This window comes from Nansenia antarctica (assembly GCF_963989245.1).
Source record: "Nansenia antarctica genome assembly, chromosome: 6".
NCBI classification, from domain to species: domain Eukaryota; kingdom Metazoa; phylum Chordata; class Actinopteri; order Argentiniformes; family Microstomatidae; genus Nansenia; species Nansenia antarctica.
The window spans coordinates 6,567,937-6,580,436 of NC_137676.1; the positions used below are offsets into that span (position 1 = coordinate 6,567,937).

A 12,500-nucleotide genomic window follows, 5' to 3' on the forward strand; every position below is an offset into this window, starting at 1 on the left:
AATTGAGTTTTTGTACATAATCTGATCCATTAGGTGTTTATTAATGCCTGTGTGGTGTTATTTTTAAAATGTTGACATTTTTGAGTTAGTCATTCATAAAATACAAAGGTTCCATCTCACAAAACATAAAGGGATGTAAAAACTTTGACGCTCAATATCTCTGAACTGCCCTAAACGGAGATAGAACCTTATCATTGTAAGCTCACGATTTGCTTCACTTGGAATCGGAGTTTAGGATAAGATTCGCTTGGCTCTGCGTCGTTTGGAGCTGTGAGGTGAACGCGCATTCGAAGTCGCTCCCGGAGCAAACAACCAACGCATGCTCCGCTTGAAAAGGGTGGTTTCGCTCCGGTTAGAAACGACGCATCGAGGCTGTCCATAGGAAAACAACAGCGCATGCGTGTTGATGTGGATGAGAGCGGGACGAACGGGCAATTTTCTATTTTTCGGACCAATCAACTACCACGTCTGTTGCTTCGATTGCGTACATGTTACTTCGTTTACATAAAGGGCTGTGAGAACGCAAAATCAGAGAGATCATTCATGCAACAAACAATGTTGCAATCTCATCCACTTGCTCCGGGTCATGATTCGGACTTTCATGTGAGAACATGACCATAGGCTGCCATTCAATACATGTTGAGAGTATTGTGATTCAATATGCTGTGTATGGAGGCTGTCGATGAGCTCCAGGCTGTTTTTAAATCAGCTGCAGGCTTCACTATACCATCTAAAGTTGGTTCTCAATGCTAAGAAAACCAAATGTATGACCTTTCCCAGAGCTCGCTCCTCAGATTTTAGATTCTGTTAACATTCACCTTAGGAGGAGTCTTAATTGAAAGAGTGTCATCCGATAAGTACCTGGGTATTTGGTGGATGGCAGAGTCTCTTTTAAAGTGCACATCATGAACCTTTTAATACATTTTAAATTAAATAAATAAATGAACCTTTTAAAATAAAAGCCTGCCTCAATTTACCAGCTAGGAAAACCCTTGTTCAGGCTACATTCTTAAGTGTTCTAGACTATGGGGACATTATGTACATGTCCCCATAGTCTACATGCCTCCTCAACACTCTGCCTAGATTCTGTTTTTCATAGCTCTTTATGTTTCATATCCAATTCATTATCCCGTACACATCACTGTGTACTTCATGACCTGGTCTCCTGGCCGTCATTAGGCCTAAGGAGACAGCATCACTGGTACACTTTTATTTACAAAGTCATACTGGGCAAACTCCCCTCATATTTATGCAATCTCATGTCACTCACCAGCAGCTGTTATGATTTTCGTTCCACTAGATGGTTGCTCTACCGGGTACCCAGGTCTCACTTGGAACTTGGCAACGCAACTTTTTCTTATTTTGCCGCCTGGTCATGGAATAACCTCCAGAACACACTAAAGCTTAATAACTTCATCTCCTTATGAGAGTTCAAAGCTCTGAATGGAAATTGTGTGACAGAAATGTGCAATTGCTACTCTTAAAATGTTTTTTAAATAATATTTATCGGCTCTTATCTCTTGTCTGTTATTTCGTTTTGTTTTATTCGCCAATGTTGTAACTTGTATCTGTGCTGTTGTGCTTTCTTGGCCAGATCTCCCTCGAAAAAAAGATTTTAATCTCGAAGGGACCTCCTGGTTAAATAAAACTAAAACTAAATAAATATTGTGATATCGCCAAAAATAAAAGTTGCTTTTTATTTGATGATGGGAAAGTTTAATCATAGGCCTACCTCTAACAACATTCTATCAAAAAAGAAACCATGAGTCAATTGAATGTATTTAGAACTTAATTAGGAAAATGGAATTGAATGTAATGAATAAAATCTATTAGTTAGGTAGGTACAAATGCTGTTTGTTTATTTATTGGAAGGATCCCCATTAGCTATACCCATAGGCATGAGCTACTTTTAGTGAGGTCCACGCTGTGTACTGAATACCCTATCTATCTATCTATCTATCTATCTATCTATCTATCTATCTATCTATCTATCTATCCAGACAGACAGACAGACAGGCAGACAGACAGACAGACAGACATAGATAGATAGATAGATAGATAGATAGATAGATAGATAGATAGATAGATAGATAGACAGACAGACAGACATACAGGACAGACAGACAGGACAGACAGACAGACATGGCAGCCAGAGAGTGAGTGAGACAGGAGGTAGTAGCTAAAGGAACTGTTTAACATGCACTGCAATGTCATAGCGGCCCGGGCGGTAGTTTCTAATCCATCAAGTCTTACCCAAAACTGCCATGGCCCTCCCTTCCTTCACCCAGATCTGCCATCCTCTGTCTCTCCCTCCCGCATAATGACGCTGCTAACAACCCTCGCTGCCGAGCGCTCCCCTTGGCTTCATCTATCAACAGCGCTCCCTCCCCGGTCCCACTTCAGACAGCACGACAGGTGCTACACTAGCTTCCGTTGCTGTTTCACTGGGCCACTGCTGACACTAAATGAGGCTGGGGAACTCACGGGGGGTGGATGGGAGGGGGGGGGGGGGGGGGGGAGTATGTCCACATTGGGGTCTTTACTGTTGTGAGATGTCGCCCAACTCAAGCTCATAAACACTGGCAGTGCACAGCTCTCTGGTTCAGGTTGACAAGGCCTCAGGGCGCCCACAGCCACCAGGGAGCAGAAAATCATTAAAATGATGACAGGTTGAATAGAGATGATGTCCTCGCTGGCCGCCATGTGTGGCTCGCAGACTGCGGTGGAATGTAGCTGCGGGTGAAACGAATTCGTCGGTTCAATCTCTCAGTGTCGTTCAGCGCCTCATAACTGTACGTATCCTTTTTTTTTAATAACTGTACTCATTTATACTCACTTTACATTCATTATTCATACTCACCATAATACCTATACTGTCATCTTTGCACAGTACTATTATTGTCACTTTCTGGTTTTGATGCTTAACTGCATTTCATCGTCTAAGTACTTAGTAGCCTACTTAGCAAAGACTACACAAGTTGAAAGTTGAATATAATCAAATCTAATTCACAGCTCTGAATGAGCTGTTGTCCTCAAGCTGGGGCTCACGCTTCCTGCAGGGATGCTTTGTGACTCATAACCCTCCCTAAACTAAGGAAATTACAGTAATTAGGTGAATCATGACACTCTTATACAGAGAGGGCTGAGTGCCATATGCTATGTCACGATAGGTACCGTTGCAATCGACGTAAGCCTTTCAGACATGTGCTGATGGTGAGGAACTAACGTTCATTAAAAGTGAAGGAAGTAAGGAATTCATTAAAAAAAAGGGGTTTATTACATATCTATCACGGCATAGGCTATACATCCTATACAAACTCTTAATGGTTTCTTAGCCTCTTTGCTCCATAACATACTTGTATAAAGGCGGAGGGTGGCACTTAGTCCCGTAGTATACCTTATATTTACACAGGCAGAGCTAACTGACATGACACTCTCCCCCCGGTACACAGCAATTACATTCATTGGCGGCTGTTTCAGCCAGATACAGTACCAACTATAAAGAGGGCAACGTAGCAATTACAGCGGACGTGTTAGTCTGATATTTTTAGCTGCTTCCTGTCAAACTACGAGGTATCAACTGAATGGCTGCTTGTGTGAGAGACGGAGAGCAAAGCATGGTTCTTATCTGAAACACGCTACACAGCTACGGGACGAATTGGGGGAGAAGCGACATGTAAATTGGCTGTTACAAGACGGGCCAAGTGCTGCTCAGTACTGTGTGTTCAGATCATCCGGAAAACATCGAACATCGTACTCTAATGAGCGATAGGATCATTAGGTCATTTGCCGGCACGTGCACAGGTAGGGCTCAGAGGTGGGTGAGCCCTGCTCCTTTGCCCTGGCAGTCACAAGGTGACCCCCCTGGTTGGTGTTTGTACATTTTTGTTTTTGATCATTAAATGTTTTTTTTTATCATCACAAAAAATAGGGGAGCGTATCCACAGAAAAAAGGTCGCTCACTTTAAAATCGAAAATCGAGTCATTCCATGTCAAATATGATTATTTTTATTGTTTTTTTAAATCTGACAATTTAAGTGGCCCTTCGCTGAATTCAGGCCCCTGCCCAAACTTTGCCACAAACTCTGTACAGCTCTGCTAAATTAGACATGTCACATTCATATCCCATGAGCAGCAATGCTACCATATCGTAGGTGAGATCTTCTGTCTTCGATTCCATCAACACTCATTAAACTGCTACACAACATTGACAGAAATAGCAGCAATATCGCAGCGTGGGTGTCAAGGTACTGCACAGGATGTCAAATGGCAATGGAGTGCAATGTCTGGCACCTTGACACGGTTATCACCCTTGACAATCTATGAGTAAATCGAGAAAGCATGTCATCACATCTTCTTGTGTATACTGGAGGCGCTTTATCAAGTGTCTTCTAAGTTCAAAGGATCGTTATCTACGTTAGAACTCCATCGCAGACGATCCCGGGCTTTCCCATGACTCTTCTCACTGAAGAAGTATCAGTCTCATCAGTGACGGCCTCACCATTTTCATCCCAGAATGCATCGCCCCCAAAAACCCCACCAAATAAATAACTATGTCTTTTTTTTCCTTCTAATTCCTTGATGCGTTGGGTTGGGTTTTTCCATTACTAAGCAGAATAAGAGCATTTCCTTTCATTTCCAGCAGTCCCTAAAGCTGGCGCTAGCTTGCAGGAATGTAAACACACACAGTCTGTAAACACGGCTCTCTCTATGGCCCCCCCAACCCCCCCGCACCCCCCTCCAACAACACTGACCACCACAGAGCAGCCTAATGACGTCCCTCCCTGACCCCCAACACTCAAAGAGAGATGCGGCCGCATTATTAGGGCCGGGCCAGGGGGATATCAGGAGGGAGTGGTGTGTGTGTGTGTGTATGTGGGGGGGGGGGGGGGGGATGGGGAGAGAGAGAGGAGGTACTGGGGCGGACAATGGCACAATGAATCTATTGCCAGCCCACGATGGACCTCAGAAAGTTCCAGAGAGAAGCAGAGTTGAGTCAATCCCACAGACAACCACTCCTGGATCACAGTGCTGCCAATCAGTGACTCATGGAACAGAAAAAGGACGGGAGGGGGGAGGGGGGTTGAGGGGGGGGGGGGATTAATGATCTAAGAGCTCCTCCAGCTGTCGGCATCTAACGGAGAGGACGGCCCTCAGGTCCCTTGGAAGGCTGCTGCTCGCAGCGCATTGAAAAAAGGGGGCCCGCTTCCAGAGAGGAGCTGCTGCTCCGGACTGGGGGGGTTCAGTGTACCATCAACTCTCTGCCTCTATCCTCCTCTCTATCCTCCTCTCTATCCTCCTCTCTCATCCTCCCCCGAAAACCAACCGGCAGGGACGCACGCTTGTCAGCGCCTCCGCATCTGCCCCGAGAACAAAGGCCACTGAGAGACACAGGGAGGGAAGGAGGGTAGAGGGAGAGAGAGAGGGAGTGAGAGAGAGAGAGAGAGAGAGAGCTATTCAACATCCAACCGCAGCGCCGGGGAAAAGTATTACAGGCCTCATTTGGAGCACACTGTTTACGTTACAGCCCAATAAATAAATGAGCTTCTAAGTCAGAGAGAGAGTGTGGAGTGAGGGGTGGGTGGAGGGGTTGGGGGGGGGCGAGAGGGGGGCTGGAGTGAGAGGGGGCCTGGAGTGAGAGAGGGGGCCTGGATTCATTGTGTGGAATCATGAGAGTGTCATGAGCGTGTGTGTGTGTGTGTGTGTGTCAAGGAAGGAAAGGTAAGTACGTATCGTACGACAAAAAACAGGTCTGTCCTCGCGTCCACGTGAAAGCCCGCTACCTCAGCGTTACGAGCGTCCTAATTGAAGCTGAGAGGATCGGCCACTGGGGAGTCGCTGCTGGCGTCCGCCGCCGCTGCTGATATAGAGGTTTCACTGCTCTGGGGAGGAAGAAAAGGAGCCATGACAGAGTTATGAGGGATCTAAAAAAAAAAAAACTGATTGGCTCCCCTGGGCAGGTACCCTGTCTGTGTCTGCAGCCAGACCGAGGCTCACAATGTCCCGCGACGCTCCAACTACAAACGCCCCTCCCCTCCCCCCCCCCCCCCCCTTCCCGACCAGTCTGAGCTGTCCAGATCACGCGTCAGTTACCACGGCAGTAGCCAGATAAAACTCCACCACTTCACTTCAAGTCAAAACCCCCTAAATCAACTCCAGGAGGCTTCTCCCAAAAAAACACGATCAGGGAGAATGAAATATGTTGGATACATATGTTCTTTTTTCAAACAAACCGAATCCTGCAGTATAATTCGACCCCGTGTCTGACAACACTGCGGAATGGCAAACAGTTTTCTCTGGTTACCCCCCCCACCCCCCCACCCCCCAAGCCCCAAGCAGGAGTAACAAACCCCTTCAAGCAAACACAGCCAAGTGTTCTTTTTCTTCTTTTTCTTGAGTTCAACAACAACAAAAACAACACAAATGTAACCCAGAGAGAGGGTGGCGATGGACAAAACACAAAACACACATCCGCCGATAATTTCATCCATTTGGAGCTCCAAGTGGAGTGTGAGAGTGGAGAGTTCCGGGTTCCATCCCAGAGACAGAAAAAAACGCTGGATGCCACATACAGTATTTTTCTTGAGGTCTGGATCTTTGACACACTGCTGCTGGCGAAGGAGAAAACGTCTCTTTTTTGGGGGGGGACATTCCACCGGCGAGGATGAAAGAGAGAGACTGACCAGTGGTGGGCCCGCTGAAACGCCCCGGGTCACGGCCTCTACCAAACATCCTGGCTTTTACACAGGGCTATAAACAGGCATGCATGCCAGCTGACTGTACCAGGACCAGGCCTGGGCTCTGACTGTACCCTATTAAAACCTCTCTTAGGTTCTGTCAGACTGGACGCGGGGACACAATGTCTCCACAGACCATCAACATCCAATAAGGGAAAAAACAAAAACAAACCCCCCAAAAAACGGCATTCCTACTGTAGCATTACCATGCCTCCAGTGAGGGTGGCTCTCTACTAGTATATCTCTGAGCAAATCAGATTTCGGATAATACTCCCATTAGTATAGACCAGACACTAATAATGCCATATATTAGCTGAGGCTTTTATCCAAAGCGACTTACATTGCAGTGAGTGCTTGCTTACTTTTTTGGGGGGGGTGTCCCGGCAGGAATCGAACGCACAACCTACGTTTTATTAGTGCCATGCTCTACCAACTGAGCCACAGAGGACCACAGAGGACACGACTTGGTGCAGGCAGGCACCCCAATTAGATACACAATCAACGAGTGAATAATATCCCAACTAGGAGAAAAACAGCACACGCCGGTAACTACCATGAAGCTCAAAGTCATTTTCAGGGTTCACACAGTATTTTGTCTTCGAGGGGTTTATCAAGTGTTACGATTGCTCATGCGGTGCAAGAGTCTACGGTAATCTAAGAGTCTGATCTCCCAGTCCCCCTCCTCACTCAGCGGCTCAGTGAGAACATGTACGGGGGTACTGGACCATCCGCTCCTCAGGCAGAAGCTGTCTCTGAGTATCTCTGAGTGGAGACGTACAGCCGGATTGATATTCTGGAGGAAAATCAAGTGATTCTGTTCTTTCTGATGCTCTGACACAAGTCAGAGACTGTGGGCTTCACTGAGACAGGCATGACCAGCTTCAGACACACTGGAATAAAAAAAACAAAAAAAAACTGAATAATCTGTATTCCCGGTGTAGGTTAATAAGAAAGGTAGGACAAAGAGGAAAAAACTTACCGTTCAAGAATACAGTACAATACACAGGAGTGGGATGTATCCCCGGGGAGCCTGCCTTCAGAGTCCTCCAATGACTGACAGTTAAAAAGGTAAACTACAATGTACATTTCTTTAAGACACTGTGTGCCAGAACCGACGGGTAAACAAGTAAACGACAACATACTATTTCTTAAGACACCGTGTGCTAGAACACCGGCGGAGTCCCTAACAACAGTACCGTTGGCAAGCAGCAGGGAGTTTTGCGCTTCAATATTACTGTAAACACGTCCATTCTGTCAGGAGATAAATGTAACAAAACAACAACAAATACCATTGTAAGGGCCTGTCATAGCCAACAGCCGAACGAAGGGGTTGAGAGAGGTAAGTGCCAGAGTGTTGTCAAAATACCAAATATCACTTTGAGAAAGGGACTGGCCATGGTCCATGGTAATCCTGGAACACTGTGTTATTACCACAATGGCTGCATTCTTTCTCTCGAAAACAAATGTCTGCCTCAGGTGGTGCCAACCCAGGAAGATGACAGATATACAAGATATGCATTTTTTGGTTAACAAAAAAAAGAATGTGGCTTCTCTTGTTGGTTACCAGAACCTGGTACAAATAAACACACATACGTATGTGCACACGCATACACACGCACACACACACACACACACACACACCACACACACACACACAGACACACACACCACACACACACACACACACACACACACACACACACACACACACACACACACATTTGAATACTTTATTTGGTTCCACAAATCATATTACACAAACAGGGAATCAAATATTTCGGGCTAAGCAGCACTGAACACTCAAGGGTACACATAACACCTCCTTCTCCACACGGTCAAGCTGCCAATAATAGCCGAGACAGAGCCAAATTTGGCAACCTTTCTTTTAGTCATTGCAGCAATTCTCAGACCCCTCATGGTGCATTTATATACATGGCCCAGACTTGGTATACTTGTATTATTATGAACAAGTAAACTGAACACACACACACACACACACACACACACATACACTTGACAGAGAGTACTAGTAGTAGTAGTAAGTACGTAAGTAAGTAAGTAAAACTTTATTTATATAGCACCTTTCATACAAGAAATGCAGCTCAAAGTGCTAGTAGTATCTGTTACATACCCTGTACCCTAACCCTACATCTAACCCTAACCCTATATGTGTATCTAAAAGCTCTCTCCCCCCCCCCCCCCTCCCCCTGACCAGCAGAGCCTGGCTGTGACTGACCGAGCAGTAGCATGGCTACTTCATTAAGTGCAGAGGAAAGGAAAAGGAGACAAAGCAAACAAAACAGAGGAGGTTGATAAAGGGAAGGGAGGGAGGGGGGGGCATGAGCAGGGGGGGGGGTGGTCTTGGCTCTTCCATCCCCGTCTTTGTAGAGGACACCACCTCTGGGTAGGCCTCACTCTGCTGAGTGGCTGGCTCCATGGCCGGGGGGGGGGGGGGCCTCACTCTGCTGAGTGGCTGGATCCATGGCCGGAGGGGGGGGGCCGGGGGGGCCTCACTCTGCTGAGTGGCTGGCTCCATGGCCGGGGGGGGGGGGTTCCCACACTGTGTCCAGGCCCAGTGTTGCCTGCTGTAGAAGCCCTGCCAACACCCAGACCCCCCAGACCCCCCAGTGTTGGCCCTGCTCCCTGCTGTATCAGCCCTGTCACACAGACCCCCAGTCCCCCCAGACCTTCAGTCCCCAGACCCCCAGTCCCCCAGACCCCCAGACTCACAGTGTTGGCCCTGCTCCCTGCTGTAACAGCCCTGTCACCCAGACCCCCAGTGTTGGCCCTGCTCCCTGCTGTAGGAGCCCTGTCACCCAGACCCCCAGTCCCCCAGACCCCCAGACTCACAGTGTTGGCCCTGCTCCCTGCTGTAGGAGCCCTGTCACCCAGACCCCCAGACCCCCAGACTCACAGTGTTGGCCCTGCTCCCTGCTGTAGGAGCCCTGTCACCCAGACCCCAGACTCACAGTGTTGACCCTGCTCCCTGCTGTAGGAGCCCTGCTCACCCAGACCCCCAGACTCACAGTGTTGGCCCTGCTCCCTGCTGTAGGAGCCCTGTCACCCAGACCCCCAGTCTCACAGTGTTGGCCCTGCTCCCTGCTGTAGGAGCCCTGCTCACCCAGACCCCCAGACTCACAGTGTTGGCCCTGCTCCCTGCTGTAGGAGCCCTGTCACCCAGACCCCCAGTCTCACAGTGTTGGCTCTGCTCCCTGCTGTAGGAGCCCTGCTCACCCAGACCCCCAGACTCACAGTGTTGGCCCTGCTCCCTGCTGTAGGAGCCCTGCTCACCCAGACCCCCAGACTCACAGTGTTGGCCCTGCTCCCTGCTATAGGAGCCCCGTCACCCAGACCCCCAGAGCCAGGAGCAGAGGTTACACCAACACGGCCACTGACTGCAGCATGTCAGCCCTGCACCAAACGGTTGCCTTGGCGCTGCATTAGCCATGAGCTTCCAACTCAGCCAGTCACAGCCAGTCATTTGCCAGGTTTTTTTTTCTTTCTCTCTCTCTCTCTCTCTCTCTCTCTCTCTCTCTCTCTCTCTCTCTCTCTCTCTCTCTCTCTCTCTCTCTCTCTCTCTCTCTCTCTCTCTCTCTCTCTCTCTCTCTCTCTCCCACCCTCACTCCCCCTCTCCCTCTCTCTCTACCGCTCCCTTCCTCCCCCTCTACCTCTCCCTCCCTCCCTCTCTCCCTCTCCCTCTCCCTCTCTCTCTCCTTCTCTCTCCTTCTCTCTCCCCTTCTCTCTCTGCACCACTATTCTCTCCTGTTCATCTTCCTCTTTTTCTTTCCCCTCACCACATCTTCAACATCCCTCCTTTGTTCCATCGCTCTTCTTTTTTTTTTTAGAGATGAAGTAACGATTGATGCCCTGAACACAGCTATTCCTGTGATTAGGCTGACATTGACGAAGGACAAAGAGGCTTGTCGCCAACATCTGTGTTGAATAAATATTGACCTGACAAATTGTGGCCCTTATTCCGAGTCATTGTTCAGCATCTCTCTCTCTCTCTCTCTCTCTCTCTCTCTCTCTCTCTCTCTCTCTCTCTCTCTCTCTCTCTCTCTCCTCTCTCTCTCTCTCTCTCTCTCTCTCTCTCTCTCTCTCTCTCTCTCTCTCTCTCTCTCTCTCTCTCTCTCTCTCTCTCTCTCTCTCTCTCTCTCTCTCTCTCTCTCTCTCTCTCTCTCTCTCTCTCTCTCTCAGTAGGCGTCCACTTCTCCCGAGACAACTCCAACCGGAACAGAAAATGACTTATTGTAAAAATACACATTGTTCAAATAGACTACTCTACCATCTCTCATTATAGCGTTCTTCTGTCTGCCCGACCCATAAACCTCCGTTCTCACAGTCTCTTCCATGTTTCCCATGTCCACTAGCAGACCACTACAACATGCTCAGCTCCATGCTCAGCTGAGCGTCCCCTACCACAGTAACACGTCACGCTATGCTTCAGCCAGAGCCTTCAGACTTAAAGTACCATGGTACCACAAAGCCTATACCCTGCTGTACTACATACTAGAACAGACAGATCGTTACCACAGTGGCTGGGCTAGCTACAGAGCTGCTGCTGGTCACTTACAAACAGGTGCATGCCACTGCTGAGGGACAGGCCAGAACATTCCTGAAGACAAGAGAGTGTGTAATCGATGTTGTGGAAAATTAAGTGAGAAAAAAAGTAGTTCTAATTGCAAAATGTAAATATTGGGTTTTCCCACAAGTGGGGGGCAGACCACCCAGGATGCAAAAATAGTCAGCCAACCGCCCCCCACCCCCCCCACCCCACATACACACACACACCCCCTTCTTCCCCTTTACTCTTTGCCGACGGCCAGAGAGATGTCTTTTTGTGTGTCTTTTTGTGTGTCTGTGTGTGTGTGAAACATCACCAAACACAATCAAAGTGGCTGTGGCTCGCACATCAGTGGAGGCTGGCGGAGGTAGAAATCGGAGGACGGGGCTCATTGTAACGCATGGCTATGGAATGAGGAATGGTAACAACAAACACACGGAACGGAATAAGGAATGGAAACACAGACACGTGGTCGAAGTCATTCCTCACTCCATTCCATGCATTACAATGAGCCCCTGAATCCTCTGATTTCTACCTCCACCAGCCTCCCCTGTCTGTCGCACATCCACACAGGACCATCTCAAAATGCACATAAGCAAGCGTCAAGTAGAGAAAAAACAACGAGAGGATGAGTGAGTTAGAGAAGGAACAACCCCAGCAGCAACACACATCTCATTCCTTGACAGTTCGAGTGGGTGATGAGTGATTTTTTCATACGGTCCAAGGCCATGTATTTATTCATTTATGTATACATTTATCTTTCACCATCCTGACACTGACCCCGTTGTCATTATCTTTCTGAGGCCGAGAAAACACCAATATGAGTTGAACGTTTTTCACCTTAGCCTTGAGGCACAGACGGAGGAGCCGGGTTCAGAGAGGGAGGGCACAGCAGCAATGGCTCAGTGGAGTCATTGACAGAGAGACTACAGAGAGACCCTGCAGTCTATGCTAGGCTTACGGACTGGTGTCAAATACTTGGCTTGGTAGTGACAAATACCTCCTCATAGTCTCTCTTTAATTAACTACAGCTCTTGCTCATGAAATTCACAACATACCTGTTCACACTGCTGTGTGTCTCAGGGCCAAGGAACTTGGTCACCGGGTTGATCTTTGTAGTTAATAAATTAGGTTAAATCGTTGAACTGGGAGTTTTATATCAGTGAAACTGGTCATTTTGTGTTATTGTTATCCCTTCG

At 47.9% G+C, this 12,500-nt stretch overlaps 1 protein-coding gene across 1 annotated transcript in view; it reads right to left on the reverse strand.

The window, feature by feature from the left end:
- scube3 (signal peptide, CUB domain, EGF-like 3) overlaps positions 1-12,500 on the reverse strand; it is a gene marked incomplete at both ends in the record, with an annotated part of 104,502 nt that overhangs the window by 91,010 nt on the left and 992 nt on the right. The window lies entirely within an intron of this gene.